Here is a 27,438-nt window from a genome sequence, read left to right as displayed (position 1 = left end):
AGGAGCAGACAGGAGCGCAGACAGGTGTCGACAGGAGCAGAGACAGAGGAGTAGACAGGAGCAAAGGCAGGAGCAGGCAGAAGTCAGACACAGGAGCAGAGACAGGAGCAGATATGAGTAGACAGGAGCAGAGTCAGAGGAGTAGGCAGGAGCAGAGACAGAAGATCAGCCAGGAGTAGACAGGTGCAAACAGGAGCAGAGAAAGGAGCAGAGTCAGAGGAGCAGACAGGAGCAGAGACAGGAGCAGAGAGGAGTAGACAGGAGCAGAGCCAGAGGAGTAGACAGGAGCAGAGACAGGAGCAGAGTCAGAGGAGCAGACAGGAGCAGACAGGTGCAAACAGGAGCAGAGAAAGGAGCAGACAGGAGCAGAGTCAGAGGAGTAGACAGGAGCAGACATGAGTAGACAGGAGCAGAGACAGGAGCAGACAAGTGAAACAGGTGCAGACAGGAGTAGACAGGTGCAGACAGGAGCAGAGACAGAAACAGAGAGAGGAGCAGACAGGAGCGCAGACAGGTGTAGACAGGACAGCAGACAGAGGAGCAGACAGGAGCAGAGACAGGAACAGGAGCAGAGAAGGAGCAGACAGGAGCAGAGTCAGAGGAGTAGACAGGAGCAGAGACAGGAGCAGACAAGTAAACAGGTGCAGACAGGAGTAGACAAGTGCAGACAGGAGCAGAGTGAGAGGAGCAGACAGGAGCAGAAACAGGAGTAGACAGGTGCAGACAGGAGCAGAGACAGAAACAGAGAGAGGAGCAGACAGGAGCGCAGACAGGTGTAGACAGGAGCAGAGACAGGAGCAGAGTGAGAGGAGCAGACAGGAGCAGAAACAGGAGTAGACAGGTGTAGACAGGAGCAGAGACAGAGGAGCAGGCAGGAGCAGAGACAGGAGCAGTCAGGAGCAAAAATATTTATTTCAAAATGCTGTATTTGCCAAAAACAAGGTTTGAATATGTTTAAAATGCTTCACTTTCGTTTTTCCTGCTGGAAGTTCCCCCTCCCCTTGCTCTCTACACTAAGTCACTCCCTCTTCAGAGCGCTATCACATTAGAAACAGCGCTCATTCCTCTACTGAAACCACTGCACATCACATCAGGTTTATGAAGTTGTAGTTTTTGTACCCTTTTGTATATTTATGGAAAATTGCAGTGCCGGAGCATGGGTGACATTGACAGTATCGCACTACAAACCATAAGGAGGGTCCAATTAAAGCTCTGGAGAGATCGCTAAATTACTGAAACACGCATGGATGATTTTGCATAACACCCAAAAAATATGTTTTAAAAAAAAGCTAAAAAGAGACAAGGCAAAACCCACAAATCAGTACATTTCTGTAACATAGAGAAGGATGCAAACACCATTCATTCATTCTAAGTGCTTTTCCATGGTGTGGGTCCAGGTTGGTTTTGCACAATCCGGTATTTTTCTCTATTTTACCAACACATGAGCCTTTCATCTTTCGCTAACATCTACCCCATTATAATAGCAACACCTCCATTAGACAGCATTAGATCCATGCTCTCTCATTCGCTCATATTGTGGATTTTGGGTAGTGTTTTGCAAGCTGTACAAAATATAGAATAGACAGCTCCAGCGTTCTCCATCAAAAGTGTGAATAGACACCTTTCTACGAGGTAAGGAAAATGATATGTTTTTTTTTTTTTTTCAGACCATAGAATGTAGTGTGCGTTGAAGTAGTATTTTGAATAAGCGATCACAGCATTGGTACATGAGTTGAGTACATACCACTAGATGCAGCTGGAGTGCTCAGGTATCACTCCAAGTTTGACATCTGGAAGTTAGAAAATTTGGCACAAAAATATCGTTTTGCCCGAGATGATGAAGTCTGGCAGATCCGCAACCAGGAGTGTTGCCGTGGGGAGAAGTTGGTTAACAGCCTGATGATATTTGAGGCAATTTTGTTTGGTTATGAGGGTTTAGCTGCATTTTATTTATTAAATGTTGAAAGCGCTGAAGCTGATGTTTCCTGTCCTTTAAAAAGTGCACTGTGTAACTTTTTTGTCAGGGGTCAGTTTCCGTCACCTGCCTGCTTCTATGGATATGTCATTGCTCTTCTTGGAATGTTCCATAGTATGACATTAAAAAGCTCTACTTTACATTAAAATTATTAAATTATAGGTGGTTTTAAAGCTCAAAATTACATAGGAAAACATGCATTTTGACCGTGATCGTTCATTTAATGGGCTCATCTCATGCAAAATCTACTTTTCAGAGCTTTCTACCTTCTAAGACTGATGCGTGGGCCTTGTATATGTCGCTGAAGTGGTTTTTAGATTGATTTGGCGGTTTTTAAACAAATTGCAGCGTATTTCTGCCACCCTTCCACGGGACAACGAACTAAAGCCTGCTACAACGATGATGCAGTCAGCTACACCTATGACGCTTTGACGTAGCTGAAAGCGCTTCGCACCCACCCCCCTCCCCTCCTCAGCATAAGCTAATTGTTCTACACTGCAGTGTACACGATATAATAAGTTTATCTACTAGTGTTTATTAATACTTTACCAATCAATAATGTTCAGCTGATGCCGACGCGGTGCTTGAGCTTCGTGCACCTCTAAGTCCTCGTCCGATTCCGGGTCCAACACATGCGGCTGAACGCGCTGTATCGCCATGATGAATAAAAGTTTAACCCAAATTGTGCTTGTTTATGTGCAGAAGATACAATGTGAAAAGAGTTCTTTTGCATGAGATGGGCCCTTTAACTTCGTCCTTGTCCGTGAAGATAGAAAGATTTAATGTCATACGGTGAAGCATTCCAAATAAAGTAATAACATCTCCATGGAGACGGACCCTGTACCAGGAAAGTTACGTAATGCACCTTCAAGAAATATGAAAATCAAAACTAGTTCATTTTGCACATATAGAGCTCCGGGAGCTGACGTCATACCGGCTCGTCAGGCACAAGGTGTCGCCATTTTGGCAGTAATTGGCAGATCGGCTGACTCGCGCTGTACGACTCCAGCGCAATAACAGATTGTTCTCCAGACGCAGCCGCGATTCATTTCCGAATTATTTTGCCAACAATTTTCCAATACAGATAATGTAATACACAAAGATCAGAGCAAGAACCAATGTGCGAACGTGTGGCTCCAAAGTAGCAAACAGCATTTGTTATTTTAGGCTTATAATTAACCAAATAATTTTATGGAAATAGGCAATAGCTTATTCAATTGATTCAACTTTAAAAATGTCCTGCTTTTAGCCTAGTGTGAGAAATGCTACAGTCGGACTAGATCCAAACCAGAGTCCTGAACCAGCGGGAGAAGCTCCGGTTCAGGCCGGGCTCAGAGGAGCTACAGCGGGGAGTGGTGTCAGGAGCCTTGGCCTGACAAGAACGTTCCCCAGGAACAAAGAGCGCGGAGGTCGGACGCTCAGAACAACATATAACCCGCCAAACTATTCACGCTTCTGTCCAGATGCTTTGCATCACCTCGGAACCAGCCGCAGTTCTTGACCGCCGGAGCGAACTGTCCAGACCTGTAGTCCACAGTGCATTCTCGCTTTTCCCGCACGGAACCAGCGTGCAGACGATGACACGGAACAGCTCAGACCCAGTCCATCAAGCACTGGTCTTGCTCGCTACCGTCTGGAACCAGCACATGGAGGACGGAGCCTCCGGACCAAGGACCAGACCGCAGACACCCGTCCTGAGGGATCTGAGCTGCGGTGAGGGCTCCTCTTTATCGCTGTTGCTGCTGCTGTTACCCGTGCTTTTGTGTTTTACGAGTTCATGATGACTCTTGAGATGAGGATGTCCCGTGGTCTTAACAGGGAACATCTGTGTTGATAATTGGAGGTATTGCTGTTCTACCAGGAAACAGAGGCATGTCAATCGGACCAATTTTGGTTCATTTGGCGATGTACTGCGGATCTGGGACGTCTTCTTCAGCGGAAATATTTTTAAAAAACACCCCCGGGGCATTATACGGTCAGTGTTTAATCCATTTAATTTTGATCTGAAGCTCAATGTCTTGTGAATTAAAGTGAGTACTCAGATGGCTTGAAAAATTCAGCGGTGGCGCTATGCATTTTTACTGCCAAAATGGCGGCCCGCCCACCGTGAGTCACGTGGGGTCCGGAGCTCTATACCTTATACATTCCAACCATCCTAATTATTCACCACTGTGAGTTCATAAGCTCTTTTCACTAGCATGCTAACGTGCACTTCCTAATCTGACAATAAAAGGCTCTATAATTAGTTCCAGACAGTACACAGCGGACTTTCTTTAACCTCAAGAGCTGTGTAGACACGACATATCTGTTCTGGGGAAAGACTTTTTGCTCTTATACATTGAAAGAAATCAAGTAAATAGTACACATTATGGACAGCATCAGATCATTGTGATAAAAGTGTGAAACTGTAGGATAGGCAAAGAAGTATGTTTCAGAACTATAGTCTTATATAACAGCCATTATAAAAGTCAAAATGAGACAAGAAACCCGGTGTAGGTACAGTAGGTTTTTGGGGTGGGGAATGATAAATTAAAGAAATGTTTAATATTTTGATCTGTGAAAGGAGCAGGGTTTATAAGATTCTTCTTCTGTTCCTTTTATTCATGCAGCAAAGACAAGGTAAAGAATCGTAGAAATATGTATTCATGTTAATTTTCAGATTTTTGTTATTGTTGTTCTCTTTAAAATGATGTAAACAAAATAATAGCAAGAGCAATAAATAAATATAAAAAATTATAAAATATCAGTCAATGAAATCACCATAGAAAACACTGCATTTTTGATGATACGTCCAAGAGTTCTTAGGAGTTGTTATTGTTTAATATTATTGCTTTATATTGAAACTGCAATATTTTAATCATATATTCAACAGTGCCTCCTTTTTTAAATTTTGAGAATATACATACACTGCACATACTTTTCAGAAAGGCACTCAATATTGAAAACAAATATCAAATATGACTTTTTTAAAATAAGATATTGTATACACCAGAAATAAGTCAAGCAAGTCAAGTGAATAATGTTAAAGGGCCTATATTACACAAAATGGACTCTTGTGAGCTTTAAGCCATGCTATGATGTTATTACTTCCTCAAAAACATATCTGGAGTTGTTTTTTGTTTTGTTTCATTCACACATGTTTGATTAATCCTGCATTATTAGTCTGTTTATCTCCAAAGCTCAGAATGCTCTCTTCCACCTTGTGATGTCATGAAGTCGTAGTTAACAACTAACTTCTACTGTATGTTCTGTAGAGCAATTCCAGGGCTGAAATTATTCAAATCTTTTAAGTGAAGGTGTATGGAGTTTAAAAACGTGGAGGACTACCACATGACATCCCAAGTTGGAACAGAGTGTTTTCTACGGAAGCTGAGGGGGTCACAACAAACACAAACACCGCAACAAATACAAATACGGCAACACACCAACAAAAGCCACAACAGAAATGACCGGGGGACTCTATTTTTATGCAAACGCCGCAACAAATACAAACGCCACAACACAAACGCAAATGCCGCAACACATTAAAAAGCCACAACACAATAAAAAGCCACAACGGAAGTGACCGCGGGACTCTGTTTTCCGATGGACCGATCAAGCGGCAAGTGAAGAAGAAGAACTACAACGTGAAACGAATAATGATAAAACAAACAAACAAAAAAATTACTTTTACTTATGTTTCCAACTTCTCCGTTCCTTTACTTTTTACATTATAGTTCTTCTTCTTCACTTGCCGCTTGATTTGTCCGTCGAAAAATAGAGTCCCGCGGCCACTTCCGTTGTGGCTTTTGGATGTGTTGTGGCATTTGTATTTGTTGCGGCGTTTGCATTAAAATAGAGTCCCGCGGCCACTTCCGTTGTGGCTTTTGGATTGTGTGGCATTTTAATGTGTTGCGGCATTTGCGTTTGTGTTGTGGCATTTGTATTTGTTGCGGCGTTTGCATTAAAATAGAGTCCCGCGGTCACTTCCGTTGTGGCTTTTTGATGTGTTGTGGCTTTTTAATGTGTTGTGGCTTTTTAATGTGTTGCGGCATTTGCGTTTGTGTTGTGGCGTTTGTATTTGTTGCAGCGTTTGCATTAAAATAGAGTCCCGCGGTCATTTCCGTTGTGGCTTTTTTTGGTGTGTTGTGGCTTTTTGTTGTGTTGTCGCATTTGTATTTGTTGCGGCGTTTGCGTTTGTTGTGACCCCTCTAGGCTTCCGTAGTGTTCAGTTTGAGAGAGCTTAAATACACAGGGCCTGTGTGTTCAACATGAATGAAATATCTCCAGAAATGTCTGTGATGAGAGAACAACATTACAACACAGATTTAAAATCAACTCTATTCCACAACCTCTGGTCCCATAAGCACACGCTGTCATTTTAAATCTCTCCTCATGTTACACCACTGATTCTGCATGTCACAAGTTGTTGTCTTTGCGAATCCAAAATAGACATTCTCCCAACACGTCCCCGCACTCCGACCTCCCTATTGCCCCCCCGGCCCTCTCTCTCGCTCTCTTTCTCTTTCTCCCTCTCTCGGCGTTGCGTTCAGTCTGCATTATTCACTCACTACCAGATTGTGCGAAGACGGTCGGGGGCGGCTGGGGCTGTAGAGGTTAACACTGATTGTAGCGCAATTTCTTCCATTTCAAATCACCGGCTCGGGCTCCTGAAACGTTACAATCACTTAGAGGGCGGGAAAGAGAGCGCAACTTCTGACCTGATTCTGGGCATGTTAGCTTGGTGGCGTTTTTTTTTTTTTTTTTCCCTCGCTTTTTCTTTACGCGCCGTGTGTAACTTAAAGTGACACTTGCCCCGAGCACCCTTGGAGGCACAGTTGTACAGTTGCTTGGTCGGCGACACTGGAACCACATATGACAAGAGAGGGGAAGAGGGGATAGGGAGCGAGGGGGCCCGGGTGAGAGCCGTTTGTCAGGGAGAGGGCGGAGGGATGGCAGCGCAGTGAGGGCAATGAAAGGAAATGAGAAGGAATAGTGTCCTGTGTAGGTATTCGCAGGGTTAGCTTGAAACACGGGGGATATCTGTAATGTCCTGCCCTTGTGCACTGTTGGAGAAGGGACACGTTTTGACATTAAAGGGGGTGCTGTGTAACTTTCCTAGGTAAGGTGAGGTGTACTTTAATGTCCAACATAGCAGAATATTGTCTTGGGCACAAGCAATACACAGCCAGCCACTGAAACGCAAAATGTACAATTATAAAATAAAAGGAATATGAATACTTTGGGTGTTGGGTCATTTGCAGTTTTACAGATGGGGGGCAAAAGATTAATTGACAAAAAACACATTTTTCGGACTATACATTTTTTCATGGTTTGGGTGGTCCTGCGACTTATACTCCAGTGTGACTTACATATTAAAATTTTCACACTGACAGCCGCAAGAGGCTCTATGCCTGTGTGCCAGTATCTGCTACTACTATTACTTCTGTGCTACTGTCACTTCGCTCCTGCGCATGTCTCCTGCAGAAAGTGCCGCTGTCCTGTCTGTATCATGTCAGTCGATCGCACCGTTACTTCTGTACCACTGAAAATGTAAAATTTAAACAAACTTATAAAGACAACTGAGACTGAACAAAAATGCCCCCAAAAAGAAAATTACAAGCTGCAAGTAGTGAAATATGAAGCCAAAAACTGTAATCAAGCAAGTAAGTTTTGAGTGAGTAAGCAACTTGTGACAACAGGGAGGGTGCGCCATGCAACTTTCCTGCAAATCGTTGGATGGATCGACAAAGCCTGGACTTCAGAGACAACTGAAACAATCCTGTTGAGATTGAAAAAGGCCAGAATAATTCTAACTGGAACTGATACTCCGTTTACCTTCGGATGTTACAGAGTTGCTCAGAAGTGACAGAGGATGAAGAATTCAATGGATTTAGTGATTTGGAGTGAGATGGAGAGTTTGGTCAAATTGTTCTGTTCTGTTGTTTATGATATAATTATCTGAATTAATGTTCATGTGTTACGTTAACAGTCTGTTGTTCTCTATTCTATTGTTTTTACTATAACTTGCCTTTCAAGATGAAATGTCAGTTCCTGGTCTCTGGTTTTATAAAATACATTTCCTTGCGTTACTTATAGTCCGGTGCAACTCATATATGTTTTTTTCTTCTTCTTTACGCATTCCAGTGTTTTCAGTCAGGAAAAATGAGTCTTGGGAGAATCTGGGAGTATGACAGCAACACATTCTAGAATCTGAAAACCACCAATAGGCCTGATGGTTCACATTTACATTTTTTAGTGTTTAAGTTTATTTACGTATTTATTTATTTTTACAAACAAGACCTGAATGCCATAAAGCATCACACTTACACGAATGGATTGAAATAAAAAAAAAATAATAATAATAAAAAATCCAAGCATGGCTGTATCCTAGAGCACAGATGACCCACATGGACTTGGTGGAGAGTTGTTTTCATGATGCTATTGCTTTATCAGTAATGTTCCATAATATAGAATACAACTACCACAAATCCATACATAACAGCATAGAAGAGCAGAGGTTATTCATGTGTGCCCTTGATTACCAAACAGTAAATCTGTCTGAGAACATTAGGGTGCTAATTCTTGGTTCACACATATTTACTCTTCTGGAGTAGTCTGAGCAATCTGCTGAACCAGACAAACAAGCAAAACGATCTCCACTGCCAAATGCAAGAAGCTTCAAAAAGCTCACAAAGATTGCAAAACACTGGATTACTCGACCAGATTTCATGATAAAATTGGGAGAGATTGTCACAATTAAAAGCACTTGATGGGTTCCTGACTCGACTGTAGTTTTGTGCAGTGGGACCTTGACTCATGTAGTAGGCTGAGGCGGCCTATTGGCTCCAGTCTTTGTCTCAGAACATCACGGGGAGCAGCACACATGTCTGGATCTCATTGTCATCTTTGTCATACTAAATGGAACATGTCTTGACACAATTGCACATTGTTGCATGCAGCGGTTGTGCAGCTCCACCAGAGCGTTCCTTAATAATGGCATTATTGTCATGGCCCACGCAGTGTTCAGGGGAACACACTGACTGACAAGGACTAACATAGAATCACTAGTTTCACTTCTCTGACTTTTGGTATTCAATTGGTGATGAGAAGAACTAAAATATTTAAAACATTGCTTCACAAGATTTGCCCAAACATTTTTTTTTTCTCAATAAATGGCCATTTGGAGGAAACAAATAAATACAAGAAGCACCACACCAACTATTTCACCTTTTTTCTTCTGTAAAAGGTGTGTATGTTTTGAAATATAGCTTTCACTTGATACTTGATTTTCTGCCATCTTGCATTGTATTCTCTTCTTATGTTATGTGTGTTAGGCAAAATAAGTGTTAAACTGCAGCCTAGAATAACTGTGTTAATAAGTGTGACGCATAATTTTTGTATTACTCATAAAACATTTAATATAATTCATGATTATGTCAATTGTCTGAAAAAATACACTAACAGGTTTGACATCTGCCATTCTGGTAACAAAATAATAATAATAATAAACTTAAAAATGGAAGCTTTGAATGAAGAAACATAACATAATACATTTATAAAGGGTCACCATTTTATTTTCTTGGAGAGTAGGAAGTATTCTTGGTAGGGATGGGATTTTATTTTGTCTAATGGAGTACTGAGACCTGGACCTTGCATTGCTGTTGCTATTGTGCATTTAAAATACACAATCTGACCAGATGCCGTCTGTCCTTGATGTCCTTTTTTTTTTTTTTTTTTTTTTTGATTTGTTGATATGCCCCTTTGCTGCTGCTAAGACTGTTACTGTTTATTGTTTATCATACTTTATGCCAGCATATAAAGCTGATATTATTACTGTTACTGTGTGCTAATGTTTACATAGTTTGTTGTGATGTTCGAAGTTGTTTTTGGACTGATTTGAGCTATAATTATTCTCTCTTCTCAAGATGCCATTTTGTCGATCAACCCTGTTTTCACCTAGCCATCGTGGCGCCACCTAGTGCCTCCACTCAATTTAATTTCTCTCCAGCGACTAGGTCAGGAATCGGAATACACTTGACGGTTCGCAAAAACCCTGGAAGCGCGAGTCCAGGCACCAGTCAATCAGCGAAGAGCCATACATTTCATGTTGGCAAAGCCGGAACAAAGAGAATGTTTGCTGAATTTTATCAAGGGGAAAGATGTTATTGCCCTTCTTCCTACAGGATTTGGAAAAAGCTTAATATACCAGCTAGCCCCATTAGCGGCGCATTACATACGTCACGACCAAAAAGCAGAGATTGGTTAAATGAAAAAAGTAATGCTAATGCTAATGCTGCGAGGTCAGACGGTTTCTACGAAGTGAAACTGGCTGATGAATCAGGCTAGTTTTCACCACCTCTGGCATACTCTAACTGCTCTCTAACTTCGTTCTCCAATTTTATTTTCTTAATCAGTGATACACATAAGATTCGTCAGTGTTGCAGAGTCATTTTGGCTCACATGAAATCCACTCCTCGCTCACGTGATCTGCAGCTATGTACAGGAGTTGCAGACTCTTTGTTGTGATGATGTTTACAGCAATGTCTTCCTCCATTAGGCACGGTTGTTTTCTAACGAGGAAGTCAGCAAGCTTCTTTCTTTGTTTTAGATGAATATTGCAATTTAAAGCGTGCGAGCCATGATGATCCACAGGCGTCGCAGATTATAACCGTATAGCAGCCTCAAACAGAATATGTGTTGTACAAAATGTCCTGCACAGTTTCAATAGCTCATGTATGATTTGAAACCACTATACACTTTAACTCATTCAGACGTATTTAGACTGTATACAAAGCACTTAGAATGCAAACCCTTCAAAATGGCAAACAGGAGCCTACAATCTGCACCTGACTCGTCCTCTTATAGCTCATGATACGGGCCTGTCAGACACCTGCTGCTCTTCACCAATTAGCCCAGTATTTACGAGCACGGGCCCTCTCCGCCAACTCAGCGCCTGAAGTGGTCCAGCCTTCTGCAGCCACTTGGATTATCTCCTCACCTGTTCTGGAGCCGCTCTTTGTGGGTACTTTCACTCAAGATGGATGCTATTCCTGGTTCTCAATTTCTGCTCGGTTTCTTTTTAGTGCGGTCTGTTTTTGAAGTCAGGTAACTCACAACCTTAGTTCTTTTTGAAGGTAAACGGTCAAGAGATGTTATGGTGGGATACTTTCAAATGTTTTGGGATTTATATAAAAATGTGTTTAAACAGAATGGTCTATTTTTAATGCATTTCTGAATCATCTTTCCAATCTATGTCTGTGATGTTTACCAGTCGGCTGTATTAGTGCATACCATAGTTCGTCTTCGAGTGGGGGAAAACAAAACAAAACATTAATAATAAATCTTAATCCAAACTCATGGTTAATATCCTTGCCAGTGGTATAGTGGTTTAAGTTGTTGCATGTATGTGATCCTTGTCAAATCAAGTCAGGTCACATTTGTATATATTTATTTGTACGCAACAGAAATACAACGCACATTCTCAACACACAGCATGCAACAAAGCCATGGGGTTATGGGGTTGTCTCCTTCAATTTCCTTGTTCAAATAAGTATATTTGGGTCATAAAAATATGCAATTTTGAATTGAACTGCAATACTGAAATGTTCCCGTTTAAAGGAACTGTATGTAGCATTTGGTCTTACAGTTTTAAAACCTGTTTAAATTCCAAAGGGTCTGATTTTCTTAATTAAGTTCAGTTTGTCCAGCTTCTGATAAAAGTAAACTCTCAGTGTCATGGACTTGTAAAACAATGGAAATCTGTAACTCACTTATTTTCAGTCAAATCAACTATTCTGAGAAGAATCTGGACACGTTTGTACTCCAAACTCAAATAAAAAATAAAAATAAAAAATAAATAACAAAACATTTTATATGAATTCCGCCTGGGCTTTTTTGCCTAATTACAAGCCCCTGCATCTCATGTTTAGTGAGATCTGCTTCTGCTTTCACATTGGAATTGTCAAGACCCAACAAAGGCTCTCAGACCATCCCCACAGACACCAGCTATATCTAGTCTTATATTTACCCCCCAAAAATGTAGGCAGAATTTGAAATCTGCCTTTCCTCTGTGTAATGCAAGCCAGGCTGGTGCCACCTAGTGCCTCCGCTCAGTTTCATTTCTCTCCAGTGACTAGGTCAGGAATCAGAATACACTAGACGGAAGTTGTAGACCGGGCACTGGTCAATCAGCAAAGAGCTGTGAAGCCATGACGTCAAACTCAAGCACCTGTCTGGGTCCCTTTGGTGGTACAACACAACAGTAAACAAAGCGGTCGAGATGGATGTAGACGAAGCCATACATTCTGTGTTGGCAACGATTTCCAAGATTGAGGATTTAAAGCCAGAACAAAGAGAATGTTTGATGAATTTTATCAAGGGGAAAGACGTTATTGCCCTTCTTTCTATGTGATTTGGCGCATTACATATGTCACGACCAAATAGCAGCGACTGGTCAAATAAACAAGTACCCGCCTACCGTTGAGCGAACAAATCCTAATGCTGCGAGGTCAGACGGTTTCCACAAAATGAAACCGGCTGTTGAATCAGGCTAGTGTAGAGCTTGTTCCCATTTAAAAAGAGAGTACAGAATACAGCTAGAGGACAAAAGAGGCCAAAACTACAGAGCCTCAGCTTCACAAAGAGTCCAGTCATTTGTTTGTGCTCCAAAGGGTTTAGATTCAGTTTGAAAACACGATTTAACTACAATTACAACTGAATCTGTGTTGCCATTGCTAAACCTACATACTTTTAGGTTTAAACCATCTGGAATTTAGAATTGAAACTAGGCTCAGGTTCAGAACATAAGAACACTACATCTGGGGCAAATAAACCAACTCATGTTCTGAAAGCCCATATGTCACTATGTTGGGGAAAAGTGGGCTGGGATTCTCTGTGTGGTTATTGATTACGAGGCAGCGCTGGCATCTGAAACACATGCATTTTCACACCTTATAAGCAGCAAACGGTCTGTAATTCTTGCAGTTAATCATCATTGGGGAGGACTTTATATGCTACACTAGCTGTTCAAATGACTGGACTACTTCTCCAATATATGCACACCTTTATCTCTCACGCCTTATACACTTTCAAGGACTCGGTTACAGTAGAAGATTTCATTTTTGCTTTAATCTTACATTTTCTGACTGGCTTTGTGCCATTAAGATAAGAGCCAATTATGCTAAACAGACCTTTGAAACTTTCTGCCATTTTAGGATGTTATAGCTCAAGATGTCTCTGCTGGGAGGAAGGATGTTTTAAGCTTTGATGCATACAGGTCGGTGCTTTATACAAATTATATGGCAACTGATCTGACAGAAGACAGACTATTATCTGTAGGAATCTTGATTGGGCATTTCAGCATTGTCAATCTAATCTACAACTCCAAAAAAAAAAAGCAAAATATGCATCACATAGAGCAGATTAAAATAAACATTTTAAGACCAAAATGAGCAACCCAACAGCAGCAGTTACAGAGAGAGAGACAAGGTTTTCTCAATACAAAGTGAACTTGAACCATGAGTCCATGGAGTCCATGGAGCTGGAAGAGCAACCATGCGCACTTCCTGATTGAAAAGCGGCGGCTATCATTTTAGCCATGTCCATTTATATATTCAGTCTATGGCTGCATCACAAGCAGAGAAATACAACTTTTGTTTATTCCAGATTAGGGAAAAGAACATAAATCTTTAGACATGTCAAACTCAGGCCTAGGGGCCAAATTTGGCCCACGATATAATTATATTTGGCTCGCGAGATCATATCAAATATGTATTAGAGATGGCCCGCCGGCTACAGGCTACACATTATTTTACATTACATTATACATTATTTATTTAAAATGTTGTTATTATTTTATATTGTGCTTGTTCTGGATTCAATGTTTAAGCAAAACTATTATTAAACATTTATTTTAATAAGAAAAAGTTTAACATTACATATCCTGAAAGAAGAGAAAACATGTAGATGTTGTTGAAATCTTTCAATAAACATTTAGTTTGGCCCACGACTTAGTGCCAGTTTTAAATTTTGGCCCTCTGTGAATTTGAGCTTGACACCCCTGCTTTAGAGTCTGCAAAACGCTTTCCTGTGCATGTTTTCAAAAATTTAAATGTTTCATTTCCAGGGTTCCCACTCAAGTTTTGACAAAATTTCAAAACTTTTACATGACTTTTTTGTGACCTAAAGTGAAATTTCCATGAATTGAACATACTTGTAGGGCTAAATATGAAATGTTAACCCTTTCCACTCACCTTATGGTTTGGTATTATAGTTTTTTTTAACATTTAAAATACTGTCAATGCGTTTATTGTCGTCTCTTTTAAACAAAAGGTGCATACATTCAGAAATAATTGTGTGAAAGAGATACTAAAATTTCATTTCCAGGCCTGGAAAATGACATTTTCTATTTCCATGACTTTTCCATGATTTCCATGTGACTGTGGGGACCCTGGATTTCACTAGTTAACCAGAACTCAAACACAAATACAGTTTTTGTACAATAGTCTTATGAGTTTGTGAAATCCTACATTTTTGCATAGAGATCAATCGATATGGGCTTTTTCATGGCTGATGCCCATTGTTTAGAATACAGTGTAGAGTAATCGATGGCCGATATTTTTTATGTATTTTTTATACTGATTATTTATCCTAAATTATGTTATTTAAATTTACTACAAACTCCCCCCAAGCCTTTTTTTTTTTTTTACCACAAACCTATAAGAAAACAGTGTAGTCATGTTTTGAGCAACTATCTCTTCATTTTAAAGTGTTAATATAAGCTGTGTGTGTATTTTTAGTCAGCAGATCGAACAAAACTGAATATCACTCTGTGCTGGAGATATGCTAAAAGCTGATGTGCTAAAAACTATTAACCACAAACACCTCACCTATCTCTAATTTTCCATGTATTTAGGCAACTAAGGCTTTGATTTTCTGCATAATTCTTTATATGATGACTTACAAAGGCCAAGGTGTTCAAAGTGGTTTTAAAAGCTTGCATAATAAGGGTCAGGACCTTCAAGTAAGTACAATCTCCGTGCTCACTGGACTACTGCATGTTTTTACGTTTGATCCATGCTCTCCCTGCGCCTGTAGAGCCTCCCCTGTTGTGGTGTGTGCACTCTGGAGATTGATGGTGCTACAGTTCGTCCACTTCTCAGCAGGCTTTCCATGTCAGCCTTGAAGATGTCTGTAACTAAGAGCTCTCTGTCTGAATGAGTGACAGCGCTGAGAGGGAGACACATAGAGCAGGTCTTTTTAATGTTGGTCGCAAAGAAGAATTTTTCTAACAAGGACGCCGCTCTGCTCTGAAGAGATGAAAGAATCATGGTACAAACACAAATAATATGACACTTTTTTTCCATTTAAAGTGCATATGACAGGTTTTCATGTTTTTCTAATCTCTACTTGGTTTGGTGGGATAGTACCTGTGGTAAGTATTTATAATAGTTGTACTTCACGTAAGTGGTAGTTTTAGAAGAAAGGTCTAGAAAAAAAAAAAGTACAAAAATACAGGAAGTAGTGCTGAGTTCCAAAGAAAGTGCCTCTATTTATATCAACACAGAAAATGACATCCAAAAGGCATGGATAATTTACATGCAAGGGACATTTCTCTGGCTGTTTAAACAATCACTCAACTAAATAAAGGTGTTGTCATTTATTTTTATTCTTATCATAACTATTGCAATTTAGAGATGGTTTGACCTTTGTTAATATTATGCTTAATCCCATAATTAGTCCCATTTCCAACCAGGAAGTACAATAAAAAAAACTTCACCACTTATTAATTTCTACTTATATATTAAAATTTTCACACTGACAGCCGCAAGAGGGCGCTCTAGGCTTGTGTGTCAATATTTGCTACTATATATACTATATGCGCATGTCTCCTGCAGACCGAGCCACTGTCCTGTCTGTATCATGTCAGTCAATCGCAACATTACTTCTGTATGGAGTAAGAAAGCTGTCAAAAATATTCGTGCACATAAAATAGAAATCCGTGCATATTTGGTAAATCCGTGCATATTTGGCTGTAGTTGAGCATAAAATAAATATTTGTAAACTCTCAAATGAGTCCAGTCGTACATAAAATATATTGTGTGTATTTTATCCATCAGAATACGAATTGAAAAATTACGACGTCATGAATTACAATCACGAAATGAAAATTTACGATTACGCTTTCATCAGTACGAATACGTATTCACAGACGGAATTTTACTGTCAAAAATACCTCATCACTTCACAGACATTATCCATCGAGCAGAAGAAACATTGATCAAGATCAAGACTGCGCAGCTCAAGTTTGTACTAGAGGGTAAAAACAGAGTAATAGCACAAGAAGCTACAACAGCGACCAACAAGTGGGTTAATTAAAATCTATTGTAAAAATGTCTTGAATTCGGGAACCGAACGCTTCTGTATAATATTGTGTAGAAACACTTCCTTTGAACAGGAAATTGCACCTATATGTTAGATAACATAGTGGAGCCAGTTGGCTAACATCCGATGTAACGTTATCCCAGGGCTAATTAGCAAATATCAGGTTCTCTGTATGTTTAGATTAAAACATTCACGGCTACAGCCACAGCGAGCATCAGTCAGTCTTCACTTCAGCTGCATTTCAGACAATGGGTTATACATGAGTTATAATGGGTTATAATTAGCAAATCCATCCACATCACGGTGACGTTATACTTACCGGTAAAATACTGTAAACATACCAAGGTGTTGCCTGTAAACACGAACATTAATTGATGCTGGAAGCTGCATTAAACTGTAATGTGTAACATTTCATTGGCTGTGACGTCTGTAACCAGGACAGTTTGGTAGTGTTTGGTGTAAACTGGGACATTTCAGCGTCCCGAGGAACTTTTAGTAGCATTTCATGCGAGAAATGCAGCTGAAGTGAAGACTGACTGATGCTCGCTGTGGCTGTAGTCGTGAATGTTTCTTCTGCGCGATGGATAATGTCTGTGAAGTGATGACGTATTTTTGACAGTAAAGTTCCGTCTGTGAATTCGTATTCGTACTGATGAAAGCGTAATCGTAAATTTTCATTTCGTGATTGTAATTCATGACGTTGTAATTTTTCAATTCGTATTTTGATGGATAAAATACACACAATATATTTTATGTACGACTGGACTCATTTGAGAGTTTACAAATATTTATTTTATGCGCAACTACAGCCAAATATGCACGGATTTCCCAAATACGCACGGATTTCTATTTTATGCGGACGAATATTTTTGACAGCTTTCTTACTCCATACTTCTGTACCACTAAAAATTTTTAATTCAAAATGAAAGTGAAGTGAAATAGCTTTCTACAAATGTGTGATTGAATGTATACTTATACAGTATATAAGACTTACTTTTAAAAGTTCAACTGTAACTTTCTATTTATGTGACATCCATCATTGCTGTTTGATTGTGTGCTGTCTAGACATATAGGAATCCAATCAATTTACTTCAATAAAATAATTACCTTTAGGCCTCAAAAACATATGATTTTTTTTTTTTTGTCTTTGATAGTCCTGATATTTCCAACATTGAGGCTTGTTTTATCTCTGTGCCATAAGAACAGTTCACCAGAGCCGTCATAAAGGTGAATTCTGTTACTTTTTAAGGGCTTCGGAACTGCTCGTCTCCATGGAGATATTACTTATATTAAGGTCACCTCAAAAATACCACATGGTTCCCCGTTCAAAGCCACACAACTGGATATTAGTCATGTGGCTTTGAACGGTTTCTTAATGTGAAAGGTTGGATCTGAATCTCATTTTTTAAAAGCAATGAATCTTTTTCTCTTTAATTGTTATGTATTTTTACACTAATTGACACTGAATCAACACAAGCATCAGCATAGAAGCAGATCAGACAACACGAGTGAGAGCTTTGTGCACAAAAAAACAAACAAACAAATAAACATATTAGGCATTTTGAATAATTATTGTAGTACAAGATTTTATTTAGAATTTAAGAACTGCAATTTCCACTCTCATTTAGAACCATTTTGAAAAAAAAATCAGAGCCGAATCTTAGTTGGTAGTTAATTGAGTTCTTACCACAGACTGTATAAAAGAGTGGACTAAGGAAGTGTGACATCCCCCACAGTGTCAGGCTCCAGTCAAATGAAGCTACACAGCTGAACAGCTACACAGGAAAATTTGGAGCTCTATATTAGGAATAGTAATTTAATTTATTGAAAAAATAGCCATATAAAAACACCAGGATGATGAAGAGTCAGTTAATATGAACATTTTGTGACCAAAATGACAAGGCTCAGTGCAGTATTTACATAGAGAGGAGTGACAGCTGGAAACAGAGTCGATGGAGCCGAAAGCGCCCTCATGTTCACTTCCTATTTAGAACACGGAGGCTAGTGGGTTAACTATGCTCTTTTATATATACAGTCTCTGGTTCTCACATTGGCCTCTGTCATATGAATAACTATAAAAATAGCCAATCTTTTAAACGGCCCAAAATATTCAGATCCAACAAAGAAGCCAAAAATCCCATCACGACTGGATATATTGCGCTTTAAAGTTCCTATACTGCACAAAACTGACTCTTGTGAGTTTTAAGCCATGTTAAAATATTGTTATCACATGCAAAAACATACCTGGAGTTGTGTTTTGTTTCATTCACACCTTAGAATAACCTTTTATTACTGGTTTGTATACATCTCCAAAGCTCAAAATGTTACATTCCACGTTGTGATGTCATGTAGTGGTAGTTTTCAAGCTACCCTTTATAGCTTTAGTTCTCTAGTTTAGTTTTAGTTTAACTCTTTAACTCTTGACTTTGAACTTCAAATGAACTGTTTGAAATGAATTGTATGTACAATGAGTGTGCTGGTGTTATGTACTTTTGTGTGATTATTGCTGTATTTTCCCTGTCCTGTAGACAATTTCACATCAAACTGCCAAGGGACTAGAGATAGAAATTAGTCACGCTGGCTATAATTTTTATATATTCATATTTTAAATGTTCCTTAATATGTGCTGTCCCTTTACAAATAAATAAATAAATAAATAAATGCGTAAATAAATAAGAAATAAGTTCAGTAGAGATAAACAATTCCAGGTCTCAAATCATCCAAATGATTCTAGTGAAGATGCGTGGAGCTTAAAAATGCAGTGGAGCACTTCTGTATTATCAATTTAATCATCAACAAGCTGGAACAGAGCGTTTTCTGTCTGAGAGAAGAACACAGCCTAAATGCAGAGTTTGTGTATTAACTAAGGACATAACAAAACCGAAATATCCTGATACCATATTGTCAAAAGTCTCACAATAATATCATGGACCGTCACAATATATCGAATCACAAGTTCCTTTGCTTAAATGCATCGTTTTATGGTGGCATGAGCTTATAGACATAGGGAACTACATATCCCATGATTCATTTCAGTGCAGACGACATGAAGAAACATGTTTTTTACTTGAAATTTTGGAATTATGATGGAAAAAATTCACACCAAAATCTTGTCAATGTATTTTAAAAGCAAAAAAGTGTTCTCTCCAAAATATCACAAGAAATATCATACCATGAGATGCATATCGTGATAATATCGTACAGAGAGAGATATCGATACATCTGTAGTATTAACCACATCTAGATGAAGCGTGTAGTCGTCCAGGTAAACTGAGACTGGACAAACATTTTCCACCTAAATAAACGCTTGTCCAGTTGACAAATTGAATTCCTCCTTTGCCATATTTAGATGAAACAAAACACAACTCCAGGTATGTTTGTGATGAGGAAACAACATTTTACCAGAGATCAGAAAACAGAAGAATACGGGCCCTTTAAAAGTCCTTACACGAACCCATCTATTTGCTGACTTTGCTGTAAACATCACTATAACTTAGAGAGAAGCAAAATATTATGAAAAATGTTCCATACCATTCCAGTGACAGCGTACATACACGATGTCTCTCCTCATACTCACTGTACAGTTCAGTATGAATAATTCAGCACGGAAATGATTTAGCCTATCAGCATTTTACAATCTGAAATAATATATGGACATTACATTTGAATTACCTGGCACCAAAACACTGTTGGCAGCCAGCTCAGATTGCAAGGGCTATTAAAGGGCTGTTAATACGTCCACGCGCTCATATCCACAAGGCATTTTTCAGCGGAACAAATAGGCGTCAAAATAGCGAGACTGAGACAAGGCTTCAAATGACATATTTCACTAAAGTCATTTATTCTCAAGGCAAAATAAATGAGAGGATTTAACGTCAAAGAGCCCCAAACAGGATAAAACCGAGATTAAGTGCGAGGCTGATCGGAGCTTTGTTTGGAGTGTTTCACAGTATGGCATTAAACCTTTTTTTTTTATCTCCATGGAGACTAAAACAGATCAAGTTGCAGGTGAGATCTGTGGAGAGGGAAGCCCGCTCACAGTCAGAACACATGTTTTTGTGTTTTTGAGCTATAAAACCAGCTGTAATGGAATAAATGTAATGTAGAGCTATTTAAAGGTGCACTGTGTATATTTCTAGGCAATTTTATATTTCAATCACAAGGAACAGAAGCAGGTTACAGCACTACGCTATATTACAGTCCAGATCCGTAGAAAGTGCACCTATTTACAAAAAAATAATTATTCTATTTTTGAACAACATAAACAACTATAATGAAGAAATGCTAGATGGATATGTTTAATGTTATACCATGGAACATTCCAGGCAAAGCAATAACATCTACATGGAGACAAGTAAGTAGCAGATCCTCCACCAGAAAAGTTGCACATTTTTAATGTCACACTGTGGAACATTCCAGGAAGAGCAGTGACATATCTATAGAAACAAGCAGGTGACAAACCCCCGACCAAAAATTTACACAGCGCATGTGTGAAGAATCCCTCAGTCGTCCAGGTAGAATCCATGGCGAGGAGAAAATTCGGAAACGTCTTCAACCAAACTAACTTTTGTCCAGTCGACAAACTGAATTTTCTCCTCGCCTTACACAGTGCATATTTAACATCTAAAAGCCCATAACAGGATTAAACCTACATTACTAAGAGGCTGTTGGGAGCCCTCCTCTGCCTGTACCTTGTTTTCTGTTTTATCAGGGAATAAAACATCTCTCAGTGTCAAAACTTGTCAGGAAAATGTTAATTTCGAATTTAAAGGTACCTTTACATAGCCACATATGCTGAGAAATGGATATTTCTCTCCCTCCACTTTCCAAAATAACATCGTGCATACAGCATCCTTTTCAAAAAAGTTTTTATTTTCATCAACCTGGATAAATATGCTATCGAACGTCATCATAACTACGTCAAGCCTCTGGGCGGCATCTAGATTAGATTCAAACCTAGAACATTTATTTCATTACAGTTGTAAGTATTACTCAAAAATACCTTGAGCGTGGTTGCCTCTCCGCAGATGTGTTAAAGAAGTGGCAAAATTGCTGACCTCCGAACCTCATTGGTCTCTGGTCATGGATATGATTCATCAGCTGTGTGTGCAAATGCAAACACATGAAAGCAGTCTTTAAAAATACCCGTGTACATGTAAAAGGGGCCTAAAGGTGCATTGAGTAACTTTTCTGATGGAGGGTCCATCAAATGCTTTTCTCGATGGAGATGTTATTGCTTTGTCTGGAATGTTTCATAGTATGGAATTAAACATTTCTATCTTCAAGGAGACCAAACCAGACCAAGTTACAGGTCACAGTCAAAAAGCATGTTTTTCTAAGTGTTTTTCAGCTGTAAAACCAATTGTAATTAAAAAAAAAAAAAAGTAAAGTAGAGCTGTATCACACTGTGGAGACACTGTATATTTGTATTACCTCAATATTTTATTTTCCTTTGACACCAGTTTTCGTTGTCTTGCTATTTTCCTTACTTATTTTAAATGTATTATTACCATTTCTATTTTTGTTCTTTGTTATTATAATATATTGTAATGTGTGAGATGCTGTGTCCAAATAATTCCCCTTGTGTATCAATAAAGTTTGCCTAAGTCTATATGGGGAACAGAGAACCCATCTGGCACCAGTGGAGGGGGGGACCAGCCTATTTGAACCACTCTAAATGCACCACGGAACTCTACAACTTTCACAGCTCCCGGGAAAACAAAGGCAATGAAAATTCATCTTAATCTGGAGAATTCTCGCCGGCAGCCTCCCGCCCCCTAGCCCTGTGGGGGACAATAATTAATCAGGCTAGCATTAAGTAGGTGGTGCGGTGGAGTAATAGATCAATTGACAAGCCGATGATAAGAATCGATGGAAGAGATAACCTTGGCGGCGGCGGCGGGCTCCGGAGGGCGGGAGGGAGGAAGGGAGGAAAGAGGGGAGAGGGGACGAGGGATAGGGTGTGCGGAAAGACAAAATGTGTTTACAAGTTTAGATAAAACAGCTGCCACAGACCCAGAAACATGCCGCAGCCAATTTCTAGTAAAAGCAATAAAATGGATTTACTGTAAGGAATGGGCAATGGAGCCGAGTCCCATTCTTACCCCGTGTCCCCGAGTCAACCCCGCTCTCAACTGTGACCTGCAAATACTGCAAATAAATACTGGAAATGCTCTGGTCATTTGTACAAAACATTAAATTAAAAGCAGCTGTGGAAGGTTACAAAGTAGTGAGGTGCTGTAGAATTTTAAGGTATCTGTACTTCACGTAAGTACATTTTATAGTGGATACATTTTACTTTTACTAAGTGGTGGAAGGTAATTTAGTACAAAAATAAAAGTGCAATACTTAATTAAAATTTTTTAGGTATCTGTACTTTACTTCAGTGCATTTTACAGTAAATATATTTTACTTTTACTTCATTACATTTAAGAGCATGTATATACAGAAGCCCTGAGCGGCAAGTGAGAAAAAAAACAACAACAACAACAAAAAAAGAGACACATCATTTGGGCACTATTTCCTAAGTGTTTTTTTGTTTGTTTGTTTCGTTCCCATTTTGCACCAACAACACAAACATGGTGTTTTTTTTCTCTGTGTGTGTGTGTGTGTTGTTGTTTTTTCTGATAAAAAAAAAAAAAAAAATATATATATATATATATATATATATATATATATATATATATATATATACACACACCACTCTAGAGCTTGGGAAAGTGTTTTCCCAGTAAATTCATGTAAATACCAGACCAAAAAAAGAAAGATTTTTTTTTTCTCTCTCTCTTGCCGCTCAGGGCTTCCGTATTTATGTTATGTGTACTTGTAATACTTGTAAAAGTATTTTTCTTTATGGAGTCCTGCTAAAATAGCCAAGACTTATTTTTAGTTTTCAGTTTATATTTCATTTGAATTAATGTCCAAACTTTGAGCAAAACAAAACACACAAAAACACAAAACTGAATCACTTAAAATCCACTAAACACTAAATTCAATAAACTAACAACATTTCATCCTTTCATTGTTCTAAAACTGCCTGCAAAATACTTTGACTTTTTACTCTTTAAGTATATTTTTAAACAGGTACTTTAATACTTTCACTTCAGTAGATGTTTTCATGTGATTCTTATATTCTTACTTGGGTAATATTTTGCCACTATATCAATACTTTGACTTAAGTAACAACATTGAGTACTACGTCCACCATTGCTTTTACTTCACTACATTTGGAAGCACATTCTATTTCTTACTCCACTACATTTGTGAACAGAGTTATTTTACAATGTTTGCAGTAAGATCCTTGGACTTTGAGCAAACATAAAATAAAATAAAAATACACAAAATTCACAAGAAAAATTGGAGTTGCTATACTTTTTACCACTGTATCTATACTTTTATTTAAGTAACAAAATTGAGTACTTCATCCACCACTGAGCTTGTGTTTTGGTAGTTGTGATCAGTCTTGCAGTACAGGGACTTTTGCGGAACAGTAGCAACAACTCCAGGCCATATTTAGTCTTCGGAATCCCCCAGTTGCTCTGCTAGCGTTTGCACGAGTACAGTATAAATATGTTGTTTTCAAAGGCAGGTGTGGTATGTGTACTTTTGTTTCTCACTATGAAACCACATCACCAAAATGTTCCTGGTCTGATTCCCACTGCAGATTTTTTTATTAAAGTGCAAAAGCAGCATCCCCAGTTTCTATTTTGAATGACTTGTGCTCTATAAGTAAAGACAACTTGCCTTGGTAAAAAGATAATATATTGCTAACTTTTTTTTTTTTTTTTTAATGGATCTAGTTCATTTTCTCAATGCATTCTGAGCATCCTCATTCACCATAATGAGTTTATAAGTTTTTTGCAACTTTCAGAGGCCAGAGCAGAGCAGAGTTTGGCCATCATTGTAAAGTAACAACTAGCATACTAACAATTGCACCAGCATTACCGTATTTTATGGACTATAAGGTGCACTTGATTATAAGGCGCAATATGAAGACTGTTGAATTCACTCGTCTGTTTTCATAGATAAGGTGCACCGGATTATAAGGCGCATTAAACAAAACAAACGGACGACACTTGAGACTGATCCCTTGGCCCAGGCATCCACGATCCATTGGCAGATCGTGGCGTAATTCGCCTGGCGTTTCCTGTCTTGGAGAATGTGTATTATGAATGTGAATGTGGGTGGATCATTTAAGTTTGTTTTTCTTATTTTCTACGAGGACAATGCAAATATACATTGGACATAATGTGTTTAATGCAGCTTTGAGCACATTTGTTTACGTTTTACAGAAACAGAACTTAAAACCACATGGCTTGCTCCTTGTGCACTGATGTGGTCAAATTCTGTTGGACTAAGTACCATAAATTGGGCTTTACTTCGTGAGGCTCCTGACTACGGCAGCCGTAATGCTCCGACAATGCATCAAGCAGTGCGGCTTTGTAGTTCATCAAAGTCATACTAAAACATTGACAGATTTTTGAGCGCTGTGTACCACATAAAATCGGTTCAAGGTCAGCAAACACAACCAGAATTAATACATAAGGCGCACCGGATTATAAGGCGCACTGTCAATTTTAGAGAAAATTAAAGGATTTTAAGTTCACATTATAGTCCGTAAGTATAGTCGGAGTACTTTCTGGTTTGCAGACAATAAAACACTTCATAATTAGTTGCAGACAGAACATAGCGGCCTCATTCTGATCCCCTGTATTGGAACAAAAAATTTGATATTTTGAGCTTTAAACCTTGTTATAATGATGTTTTCTTCACAAAAAAACATACCTGGGGTTGTGTTTTGTTTCAGTTACGTGTGTTTGAGTAACCCTTCATTATTAGTCTGTCTACATCTCCAAAGCCCAAGAAGCTCTGTTCCACCTTGTGATGTCATGAAATGGTAGTTTTCAAGATAACAGATATCTTTTTAACTTTTTTCAGAAGGGCTGCAATTATCCAAATGATTCAAGTGAAGGTGTGTGGAGTGTTTTCTGTTTCAGAGAAGAACTTGGTCTAAATGTGCAGGGTTTGTGTGTTTAACATGTGTGAATGAAACAAAACAACTCCAGGTCTGTTTCTGAAGAATCAACATTATAACAGATCAGAAAATAGCATAATACTGGCCCTTTAAGTTGCACTACAATAATTTACGAACTGTTACTATTTCATAACCCTATTTATGCAACAAAACTCTTACGGCAGATGTTTAAAGTGTCTGAAACATGCTCTAGTACCAACTATTCATTCTAAACTCAGTCCATTCAAACGCCTCTTAGACACTTCTTGGCCGCATTTCCTGTGTAATTGATGCTGTTCCACATGGACAGAAGTGATCTCTTGTTCAGAACTGGAGAAAGTAAAAGAGATATGACTCGGAGCCAAGGTCTTTTAGATTTAAGGGGACGGTGCTGCCTCCCCAGACGCTTGGCCGACCACATATGAGAGCTACACTGTCCTCGAGTGGAGAGGTGTCTAAATCAACACACTGCTGAACGTGGGTGTAATGGTGTTTTTATTTTTGTGGATTCAACCTGTCACTTTGTTTGTTTCGCTTTTTGGTAAAGGTCCGCTATATGTAACTTTTCAGGTGTGTCTCCATGGAGATGTTATTAGTTTTACTAGAATGTTCCATGTTATGACATTAAAGGTGCAACTTTTCTGGTGTAGTGTCTGTTAAATGCTTTTCTCCATGGAGATGTTATTGCTTTGTTTGGAAAGTTTCACAGTATGGTATTAAATCTTTCTATCTTCATGGAGACCGCACCTGACCAAGTTGCAGGTCAGATCTGTGGAGCAGAGTCCTGTATGAGTCCATTTTTGGAGACCCGCACTCGGCAAGTACAGCACCACACCTGCCTGTTAACCCGTTATTATGTCAAAGTTAAATCTGCACCCACCCAGACCCGTTGACATTCAACCCGTTACCTGTCTGTGCTCATGATGAATCGGGGTCAGCCCATTAGTCCGACAGTCCAATAGTCCAGGACTAAACCAGGACTGAACCAGGTTTAACAGGACTGAACCTACACCATGTCATTAGTGGATTATAAATATATACATGCCGCAACCGTAGAGTCGATCGCCAGGACTACACCAGGACTACACCAGGACTGGACCAGGACTAAACCAGGACTAAACCAAGTCTAACCCAGGACTAAACCAGGATTTAACCAGGTCTAAACCAGGATTTAACCAGGTCTAAACCAGGACTAAACCAGCGTCATTAGCACAAATATATACAGGCCGCAACCGTCGAACTGATCGCCAGGACTACGCCAAGACTGGACCAGTACTACAGCAGGACTGAACCAGGACTAAACCAGGAGAGCAGCTAGTGAGCCGCTCTCCTCCGCTGATGGTTTTATGTAATAAAAACCTTTAAGTCACTCTCTCAGCCTGGTCCATCATTTCAGGAACAGACCAGGAAGTGGCACTTGTTTCCAGGGCAACAGATGTCCTGGACACACATAAAAATACCAGAACGTTAAAACCAGCCCATTTCAGCAACTGTTTGCGGGAACCTGACCCAATGCAGGACTCGGCTGTGGAGAGGCAAGATGTTTTTCTAGGTGCTTTTGAGTTAGTTAGTCCACTTGGAATTGAATAAATGTTAAGTAGAACTGTTTAATGTCATACTGTGGAACATTCCAGGCAGAGCAGTGGCGTATCCATAGAAACAAGCAGATGACGGATCAACCGAAAAGTTACACAGCACACCTTTGAACATATCTAGTTCCGTGGAGAAAAGCAGATGACGGAACCTGGCCTGGTTACCGATCAGATCTGTGGAGAGATGACCCAACTCACCACACGTATGCATGTTCGCCAGTTTGAGTAATGTCATACTGTGGAACATTTCGAGCAAAGCAATGTCTCAGGACCAGCAGTAGCTCAGTAAAGTGCTTGTCCTTTGATTTGAAGGTTGAAGGGTCGAATCCTGTTCCCAAAATAAAAATAAGAGCAGTCAATTTCACTGGCGGGCGGTCCATATCCAGTACCTACAGATGAATACCGACATTGTGACCTTGGGCAGTACACTTACACATTAACCCCCATGTCTACACGCACTTATGTATGAATGTGTGAATTGTTGCTCGACGTAC

This window comes from Boleophthalmus pectinirostris, unplaced genomic scaffold, assembly GCF_026225935.1.
Source record: "Boleophthalmus pectinirostris isolate CB_2022bp ecotype Guang Dong unplaced genomic scaffold, ASM2622593v1 HiC_scaffold_19, whole genome shotgun sequence".
Taxonomy (NCBI): domain Eukaryota; kingdom Metazoa; phylum Chordata; class Actinopteri; order Gobiiformes; family Gobiidae; genus Boleophthalmus; species Boleophthalmus pectinirostris.
This window is presented reverse-complemented; position numbering follows the sequence as displayed.